Source organism: Triticum aestivum, chromosome 4A (assembly GCF_018294505.1).
Source record: "Triticum aestivum cultivar Chinese Spring chromosome 4A, IWGSC CS RefSeq v2.1, whole genome shotgun sequence".
NCBI classification, from domain to species: domain Eukaryota; kingdom Viridiplantae; phylum Streptophyta; class Magnoliopsida; order Poales; family Poaceae; genus Triticum; species Triticum aestivum.
The window spans coordinates 661,009,417-661,019,671 of record NC_057803.1 but is presented as its reverse complement, the minus strand read 5'-3'; the positions used below and the strand labels follow the sequence as shown (position 1 = coordinate 661,019,671).

The window sequence follows — 10,255 nt, the reverse complement described above, 5'->3', positions numbered from 1 at the left end:
AAGAAGAAAGAAAAAGGAAAAAGGAAGAAGAAGAAAGAAGGAAGAAGAAAACAAAAGAAAAACAGAAGAAAAACAAGAAAAAGGAAGAAAAAAGGAAAAAGGAAGAAAAAAAGAAAAAGGAAGAAAACAACAGAAGAAAAAAAGAAAGAAGAAAAAAAAGGAAGAAGAAAAAAAGAGAGAAGAAAGAAAGAAGAAAGAATATGTTTTGGAATTCATTAATATTTTTTTGTTTTGATGAATTTTTTTGTGTCTAATAAAATCAATTTTTTGAAAATACACGAATAATTTTTAAATTCACGAATATGTCATGAATCAGTGAAAAAATTAAATACGTGAACTATTCTGAAATCCCTAAACATTTTTTGAATACACAATATGTTTTTATTCCTGTTTTTTCCACAAAATCATCAACATTTTTTGAAAACCTTTTTTTTTTGCAAAATCACAATGTTTTTGTATCCATTTTATGATTTCTCAAATACCTTTTTTTTTGCAAAATCACATACATTTTATGATTTCTCAAATATCTTTTTTCATTGCTATATTTTGATATACTGAATTGTTTTAAAGATGAAAAGGATAAAAACAGGAAAAGAAAAAATGAAATGAAATGAAAAAGAAAAGAAAAAAGAGTGTGGCCAGCACCCCCCGCCCTGCACATGGGCCATCCCGACCCCACATATATTCGTCTCCATCCGCATCCCTGGCCAAACCCTAGCCACTATATGTTTTTATACGGAGAGGGGCGGCGAGGGGGGCGGCGATGCGCGCGGTGTTTTTTTAGGGATCGAGAGGGGACGGCGAGGGTTATAAATGTGTTGTCCTCGCCTCCCCTCTCGGTGACGCCGTCGTCTGCCGCCCCGTCTCGCGCTCTACCGCGACACCCTCTCCCACCCCTTCCTCGCCCCCTCCTTTCGCCACCGCCCTTTCGCCACCGCCACCGCCACCGCCCCCCTTCTTCACTTAATTAATTTGTTTTTACTACATGTTTTCAGGACTGACATAATGGCGGACGATAGAGCTGACCCGATTATGGACAACTATGATCCGGACGGTGAAGCACATATGTTCGGCATCATAAACGGCGATATTCTATATGTGCCGACCGGAGAAGAAGAAGATGATATCTCTTCTTATCTGAACCTTGACGATGAAGATGAAGGGCGCCGTCAGCAAGATGATGCCGAACAAACGTCGATAAACGACGATCTTCAAATGGAAGTAGCAACCACCTCCGGCGCCGAGGTATATATATACATTGAGCCTCTGGTGATACAAACTAACTGATTTGAATAAATATGTGTGTACTAACACGCGCGACTCTTTCTTATTTTAGCCCTCGGCCGGATCGTCGAAACAATCGAGTACGTCGTCAAAGCGTGGCGCAACCAAGACGATGAAACAAGGAGAAACATGCACCATCGAGGTTGTCGACAGTGCAACCGGCAGGCCGCTGGAGCCCCGCAAGAACGCCACCAAGTTTGTCAGCCAATGCGGAGCCATTGTTAGAGACAACGTCTCGATCACCGTCCAGGAGTGGAATGAGCCAAAGAAGGCACGAATTGATGGTTTCACTTTTGTCGATAAGAGAACAAAAAAAGATTGCTTCAAGAAGCTTATGGAACATTTCGTTCTACCTCCGGAATACAAAAAATTCGATGAGGAGGGTAACAAGATTGAGGAAAACAAGGAGAGGAGGAGGCTAGTCAAACAGTTCGCTCTTCATAAGATGGCCGACGCATTCCGGAAATTCAAGCAAAATCTAGCCCATGACTTTGTCAAGCAGAACAAGACTCCGGATTTCAAAGGACAATATGAGAAACTGAAACATGATTGGCCAGAATTTGTGAAGCAAAAGAAATCGGAGCAGTTCATTCAAATATCGAAAAAAATAAGGAAAATGCGGCTAAGAAGGAGTACAATCATATTATGGGGCCAGGAGGGTATCGCCTTTGGGAGCCTAGGTGGGAGAAGATGGAGAACGAGCTGAGGGCGCGAGGAATCCGTCCAGGTACGGAGGGATGGGACCCAAGGGCCAAAAGCTGGTGGTACGGGCATGGGGGAACGCTGAACCCGGAGACAGGGGAGTGTGTTTACCGGGGCAAATTAATTAAACCCACCCAAGCCCTTATTAACGCAATGAGGGATGCTCAACAGGGGAAGATCAAGTTCAACAGAGAGAACGACGCGCTGAAAAAAGCCCTCGGGAATCCTGAACACGGAGGACGTGTACGAGGCATGGGGCACATTCCGTGGAAAATAGGGTTCCCCCAGAACGATGACCCGTACGGTTACAGAAGCCGTAAGAGAAAGATGGATCGGGAAGCAGATGTTGTGGCGCGGTTGGCATCGGAAATGGATGTGATGAAGAAAACCATGAGTGTACTAGTAGCCGAAAGAGATGCAGCTCGGGTGCAGCATGAAGATCATCCAGCGGATCTCGGAAGCCAGCAGCGGAGAAGCAGCGTGGCTTCCACGGAGGCCCCACCGGCTGGTGCAGATGCACCGACGATCGAAATTACTGCACCGGAGCCTCTGGTGGTCCAAATTACTGCACCGGAGCCTCTGGTGGTCGAAATTACTTCACCGGAGCCTCCTCGCTACCCCGTGGACGATATAAAGGAGATGAAAGAATGTCATCTGTATTATCCTATCGGGAACATGTCCATGAAGGTAGCCATCGGCAGTGCTTTACCATGTTTACCTGGAGCACTCCACCACAACAACCCCATTCAAGATGGCTATGCTCGTGTCACGGTGGAGGGCATAGTCCAAGGGTTTGAGGACCTGGAGATTGACATTGCTACACCTGAAGGGGAGAAAAGACTTGGAGATGTCAAGCGCCATTTCATTCTATGGCAAAAGAAGTTTATCAAGTTTCCAGGCGAGGCGCCAAGGACAACAAGTCCACCCCCCTACGGTGGTGGTGGTGGCGGTGGCGGTGGTGGTGGTGGTGGTGGTGGTGGCGGTTCACCTACACCTCCGTCACGTCAGCCGACGCCGCCCCCCAGTCCACAACGTCCGGCGGGTGATCAGCCGCCGCCCCCCAGTCCTCGTCCGGCGGGTGATCAGACGCCGCCCCCCAATCCACCTCCGGCAAAGAAGCAGAAGCAGTCCTGGATTATTAACCCGGACCCTTATGTACCTAAGACCACAAAGGTACCGGAGCCATCACTGAAGCCTCTCCCCACAAGGCCTTGGGAACGTAGTGCCAAGGAAGTCGACGCGGCCGCGGCTGCTGATTTGGAGAAATGGAAGGCGGACTGCAAGAAGAAAAGAGAGCCCGAGCCCAAGCCAGTATTTTCTGATGAGCAAAAGAAGTGGGCTAAGTCATTTTTGAGCACACCGTCCCAAGCCGCGAAGAATCTGCCTAACGACTATGCACGTGAACTTCGCAGGCAGGCACTCATGTTCAAGGAGAACAAAGAGCGGGAGAAGGCCGAAAGTAAAAAAAGCGGGAAACAAGTTGCCCAGCTCGGGGAACAAAGTAAACAATCGATTGCCCCTCTTATAGTGGAAGCCTTCTGTCCGGATGCCCCCGAGATCATACAAGCTGCGGCAGCACAGGGATTGACTGTAACGAGTGCCAGAGAACAAGCGGCCAACTTAGGTATTACTCTTCGTGAACTGTTAGGCCTTGATGAGGCGCCAGTGAAGGAGGTAGTAATTACATATGTCAAGAATGGGCCTCTCGTCGAGCCTGCGCAGGAAAAGGATCTACCTCCACAAATGAAAGGTCTGCTGAAATGGTACAAGGGTTACATAAAAAATAAAAACGCCAAAGAATATATTTATGCGGAAGTTAGACATGAGCATCACTTCAAACATTACTATGTACAAATTGAACTGAGTGAATTGTTCCAGCTTTTCAATCTGCGCGAGCTCGATAAATCTATCATCAGTTGCTACGTTCTGTAAGTGATTTATTAATTTCTACCCCATCTCGTTCATATTACCTGCACTATATATATGTCCTAACTATATTGTTGTGTCCGCTATTATACATGCAGAATGAAGATTAAGGAATGCAGAGTAAGGAACATCCATGATGTTGGGTTCATTGACCCACACATCGTTAATGGACATGTGTTGGAGCGTTACCCCGCCGACGTGGAGGCAGACCTGTGGCAGTTTCTTACAAAGCAGGAACTCAAAAGTGATATTCTATTTCCTTACCATTTTGAGTGAGTGTTTCTGTCTTGAGCACATTCTCTTTTGTTTACTCCATGCATGGTATGTGGCCGGCTAATCGATGAGTTATGCATGACGTACTGTGCATGTATCGTGTCCGCAGGTTCCACTGAATTCTGCTAGTAATTAAAGTTAACACCTCAGAATGTCTCGTCCACGACTCTGTGAATATGGATCCAAAGCTTTGGGGCGGCATGAGAAGAATGCTGCAGAAGTAATTATTTTCATTCATTTGCGCTCTATATCGATCGGCCTATTTCGTTCATTTCCTAATATCAAGTAACTAATTAATAACTCTCTTGTTCATTTAATTTTCTTTGCCTCGTAGGGTTTGGAGACGGTTCGTAGATACAAAGGTCGGTGAATTCAAAAAAGAGCTAGAATTCAAAATGTTAAAGACTAAGAATGCTGGGGATATTCAGCCACCGGAGACCAATCTATGTGGATACTATGTCTGTGAGATGATCCGGAGATACACCTCTGAGCGGGTTCCGAGTGATACCAATGCTCAGAGGAATAACCTCCGGTGGATGCTTAGTCCAGAAGCTCGCTTCCGACCACTTCAAGAGGAACTAGCTGGATGGTTCAGCAGGGAAGTCCTCCATCCTAAAGGAGAACACTATTACGAGGACGTAGAACTTTATATGCATTAAATCATGTATGGAAACTTGTTCAAAATTGTATATGGTCATCCGATGATATTGAATATATATTGTATATTCCTCTTGAATTCTTTTTGGTTCTAATTTCAAATTTATTTGAAATTGTACATTCATATGCATGTATGTAGTACCGTAGAATATATGAAACTGCTTCAAAATTAAAATAAAGCACAAAAGAAATAAAACAATACAAATTAAACAGAAAACAGGTTTAAGGGGGGGGGCTAAAACCCTAAACCTGCGGCGGCCTTTAGTCGCGGTTGGCCAGAAGAACCGCGACTAAAGGTCCTCCGCCCCGACGGCCACCTGGCGCCCACGTGGACGGGCCTTTAGTCGCGGTTCTTAAGCAACCGCGACTAAAGGGGGGGCCTTTAGTCGCGCCCGTGCGGTCGCGGTTGCGCAACCGCGACTAATGGCAGTTGCGAACCGCGACCAAAGGCCCTTTTTCCATCAGTGCAAACCAAGTAAGTACAGATAAACAGTAAACTGCAGGTGTACCATAACTGTTCTAATTTGCACTACTTCCTTTGTAGGCTACAAGTGAGGAATGCTCCAGATGCAGGGTTCAAAACAGCCTGTGAAAATCTGAGCGATATATGCTAGGACCTTATGGCGAACGCATATTCGTAAAAGATGACCAATACACTTTTTCCGGCATATCATAAGAACCTTTTTCCGGCAAAAAAAATTGGGCATTTATGTGATTATGTATGAAGCAAAGGAGTTTTCTGCAAAAAGTATGCCATGTCAGCACCTGACAGACGGGCCCCGCCGGTTAGAACAACGTCAATACGTGCTTATACGCGGTTTAGACCTTTTTATAACGGCTGGCCTCAAACTTGATACTGACATGTAAAAATTACCAAACTTTGTACCAATCTGCATGTAATGCCTTAGTTGTGGTACTTCTGTGCAATTAACTCCATCAACCAGCAATAAGTGACTGTTTGCGACCATGCAAGACCAGAACCAACCAGGCATCCCAAAAAATCTCTTGCCACGGAAGCATTCTTCCCAGGCGGCAGATTTCCAGACCGCATCCCTTGTAGCGCGGACTAACCAAACCAAGTAAGTACAGATAAACAGTAAACTGCAGGTGTACCATAACTGTTCTAATTTGCACTACTTCCTTTGTAGGCTACATGTGAGGAATGCTCCAAATGCAGGATTCGATACAACCTGGGAAAATCTGAGCGATATATGCTAGGACCTTATGGCGAACGCATATTCGTAAAGGATGAACAATACCCACCCGGCTTCACGCTAGAAAATCGATTGCAAATGCTGAAATGCATGCAAGGACAAGAAGGCCATTTGAATATCAAACTCACAAGAAGGCCATTTGAATATCAAACTCATTTCCAGGAATAAATAAATAAATGCCTTCTAGCTTTGCGTGTGCCCAATTTTCGTTAAGTAAAAATATATGTTATGCACAACCACTATATGATAAAGTCTTATAATACCTATTGTTTTATAACTCAAAATAGGAAAAATGCCGAATGGTCTCTCCAAAAATGCAACCAGTAGATTTTTGTACGTTTAATTTAGCATGGATATTCGGGAGTGCACGCGTCCTTGTGTGGGGCATGCATGCAAGCACTATTCTAGGGATGCACACCTCCCTCTCTCTAGAAGGCCCACTTTTTTGTTATATTTAGGTGACGCTTGCCTATTTTGTAAGCCAACACGTAGCAAATACGGGTGTGTTTGGTTCTAAGGCAAGGACAGTTTTAGCCTTGCCTAGCAAGGATATGCGTTTGGTAGAGTCATACTTTGTTTGCTTTTTGAGGCAAGTTAGCTCGTAACTGCAGCTAAATCCTTGCCTGGCTCGCGACGGCAAACTAGCACATCGTACTATGTAACTATAACCCGGGGCAATACAACCAAACTTGCTTAACTCCTTGGGCTATGCCACAAAAGGGCAAGCTTAACTTAGCCTGGCTAGGCGAGGCTAACAAATGATCCAAATGGACCCTACGTGTCTCTTTGATGGGGCATCCTATTAACCACTCCTACTGCTTAAACACTATAAATAGGGGAGGTCCCCCTCTTCTGCAATCAGTTCCTATAGTTACTGAACCATCAACGCATGCTCCACGGTCTCTGAGCGCACACCAAGATGGACTTGCCTCTCCTGAAAGATATCAACAAGCAATCATTTTGATGGAAAGTTATGGCTAGGATTGCAAGAGTCTGGGAGCTCAAAAGAAAAGACACAGGAACTACCTATGAGGTGGACTTCCTACTGCTTGATCGACAGGTTGCTTCCATCCGACTCATCTTTCCCTACTTACTGTAAGTATGAACACTAAACCTTTACAGTTTTTGCTTCATAAATGCAGGGTGGCACAATGGAAGGTTTGATTGCAGAGAAGAGATTGGCCCAATTTACGAAGCACATTACCGAGGGAACAATTTATACAATTGAGGACTTCAATCTATATGATGCCAAGAGCAGGTCTAGATCTTCAGATCACCCCCTCAGGGTATGTTTCACATTTCGCATTAAGCTTAAAAAAGTGGAGCCCCAACCCGTGAATTTCCCAATATTTGCCCACAACGCCAGGCCATTCTCCGTGTTGGAAGCACGTGCTGATCAAAACCACATCTGATCAGGTGACAATACATAACATTTCGTCATGCCGCCCCGTCACATTCCATAGCCTAATATAGATCACAACTGCAAAACAGATGTTATTGGAGTAATCGTGCAAGTTACAGAACTTTTGCCAGGCTCCAGCACAAACCCAGATGATCGCTGTCAGATCTACATCACTAATGGAAAGTAGGCAAACACTGTCGTTTCCTGCCACTGCACCAATCATAATCTGTTTCGCCAATAATTTTTGCTCTTCTTATTGTCTGACAGCCAGCGGGCTGTGGTGAGACTTTGAGGGACACACGCCACTACTTTCAACGCCGCGGGCCTCGTGGAGAGCTCTGCCACGCAGCATATCGTTGCTCTTTTTGTAGGTGTTACAGTGAGTCACTATTCAGGCCAGCCAATGTAATGACGAGTTTTCGCCTATTCTTCCTTCCATCAACTTTGGTAACATGGTACAGATCGATTTACGCAGGTTTACTCGCTTTCAAATCGACATCAGTGACCAGATTATATGTCAACATCCCAACATCAGAAATGGAGACCGTCAGGCACAAGTAAACAACTCAGCATTTAATTTTCTTAGTGCAGCTGTATCACGTATCAATTTCTGCCTAACATGAAATAAACTTACAGCGTGACAGGTATTCCGTCCCAGATTGAATGGTCTGGTAACCATCGAGCAAGAAAAGATCCGGTAGATGCAAGAATAGCACAAATTGCTGAGCTTGAACCCAACCACATCATGGTAAGAAAATGCATCTACTACTCCTTTACATAATTAACAAATTTGCTTATCCACGGAACAATTTTACCGCCATCTACGTAGGTCGAACGCTACAGACTTTCAGTTCTTGTCACTGAAGTTATCCTATCAAGTGACTGGTGGTACAAAAGTTGCAAAGACTGTCGGAAGAAAGTTCAAATGGAAGGCGACACATATAAATGTTCACGTTGCATCACCACTGTTCCTATGCCGAGGTATACCATTAACCTTTCACAGGTAGTAATTACTCATTAACAATCCCTGCCTAAACTACCAGAACATGCAGATACAAAATATCACTAAATGCCATCGATGCAGACGCATAAAGGCACGAGGACTCGCCATTTGCTCGATTCATATTTTGGGGCCAGCACGGAGAAATCCTCATAGGAAAGCAAGTACTGATTTTAGTAGCAGAAGCCAACAGCAAAGCGGAGCATACGCCAACAAAGCTGACCGGTTTAGTTGGCAAAAAAATTACTGTCATTGCAACACCTACTAGAGACTCCCTCGACGGAGAGCATATGTTTTACCAGGTAGAAAGTACCGAACCACTGCTCGAGCCAGCAAACCCAGAGAACGCTCAGGCACCGATCGAGGAAACACAGCACGAAAATGAACCACAACACAACACGCTTGGGGCCACACCCCCACCTTCTCCTTCTGCTGCAAAGGTATTTTTTGTGAAAACAATTTTTCACCCTTCTACATATAGTACCTAGCTGACAAATTATTCTTGACAGGAAGAAGAAAACGACTCAACAGGCAAGAGAAGGAAACGCAACGACCACATTTCCAATAAAAACAAAAGAGGGCGCGCACATCTTTTATCTCTTTACAGAAACGTACAGAGTTATCCATATGGAATTTCAAGACTAACTTAATTTTAATATCCAATCTTTTCAGAACAAAGAAAGACCTATTCGGCCAGCAGCCAGCCCACACTGGCACCGAGTACACCGAGAAGGACTAGGCACATTGTATGGCATAAGGGCATGGTTAATAAAAGAACCTGCTGCTGGCTATATAGATGTGCCATGTCACTTAAAACCATCATAAAAGCCCACTAGTACAATAGACTGGCTATTAGACCGTCTGCCCCGTGGCTTCAATTAGTATTTACTTATTTAAAGCATGCATGCTATTGGGTTAAGGCTGCATTCAAAGCTCTTTTCCTCGTGTGCTGTGCTATAGCCGGGCGATAGCCCAAGCGCCGGCTCCACTCTCTCTCTTCTTTACTCTATCTTCCACGTAGGATTCTCATTCCTTGGTAACTGTTATAGCCTGCTGACTAGCCATTGTTGTACTTGCTCTAAAGCATGCGAAGAGAAGGAATGGATGCATGCGAGCCTAAAAAAAGACTTAATACCCTTTAGCTTTTCCCCTCGCGTGCAGAATAAAAAAACTTTAGACTCCTCCTGCTTTTTCTGCTCTTGTGTAAAATAAGAAGGCTCTCCATGCCTTCAGTTCTGTAGCATGCAATGCGTTTAGACCGCCTTAGATTCTGTAGTATGCAGTGGGCTTAGCCTGCCCTGGGTCCTGTATCATACAATGTGTTTAGACCATGTAACGTGAATAAAAATCAAGTGGCCAACGGAAGCTTTATCTCTCTTCTTAAGCCTCTAGTCACATCGACTGACGTGCACTTATACTATTTTGCGTAACCAACCCGCTCAAGGTAGCAACAAGGGCCTGCATGCAATAAGCAAAACAATGCCCCAGCTTCAGTAACTTTGTTTAAACCGCATGCACTCGTGGCGTGGCTATGAAGATCTGTCTACGCACACACATCAGCCATGCATATGTACACACATCAGCAACAGACTCACACGTGTTCACACGTCCACTCATACAAAATTTTACTGTCCACCTCTCTCCGTTATAAAAAGGCTCCTTTCCCCCTCAACAACTCTCACCGTGGCACCGTCTAGAAGGAGCCCAATAAGGATGCCAAGCCTCTGTCCCCAAAGGCACTCTCTCCACCAGAACCATTCGTGCCCGACTACCTCGACTACCCCAACAGCTCACCTA

At 45.0% G+C, this 10,255-nt stretch overlaps 1 long non-coding RNA gene across 1 annotated transcript; it reads left to right on the top strand.

Annotated features, from left to right (window-relative positions):
• Nucleotides 1–6,918: 6,918 nt before the first annotated feature.
• Nucleotides 6,919–9,715, top strand: LOC123082958 (uncharacterized). Its single transcript, XR_006439169.1, has 7 exons — nucleotides 6,919–7,116; nucleotides 7,199–7,472; nucleotides 7,548–8,015; nucleotides 8,095–8,206; nucleotides 8,288–8,439; nucleotides 8,511–8,898; nucleotides 8,968–9,715. It is a non-coding gene; the product is annotated as an uncharacterized lncRNA (long non-coding RNA).
• The last annotated feature ends 540 nt before the right edge of the window (nucleotides 9,716–10,255 follow it).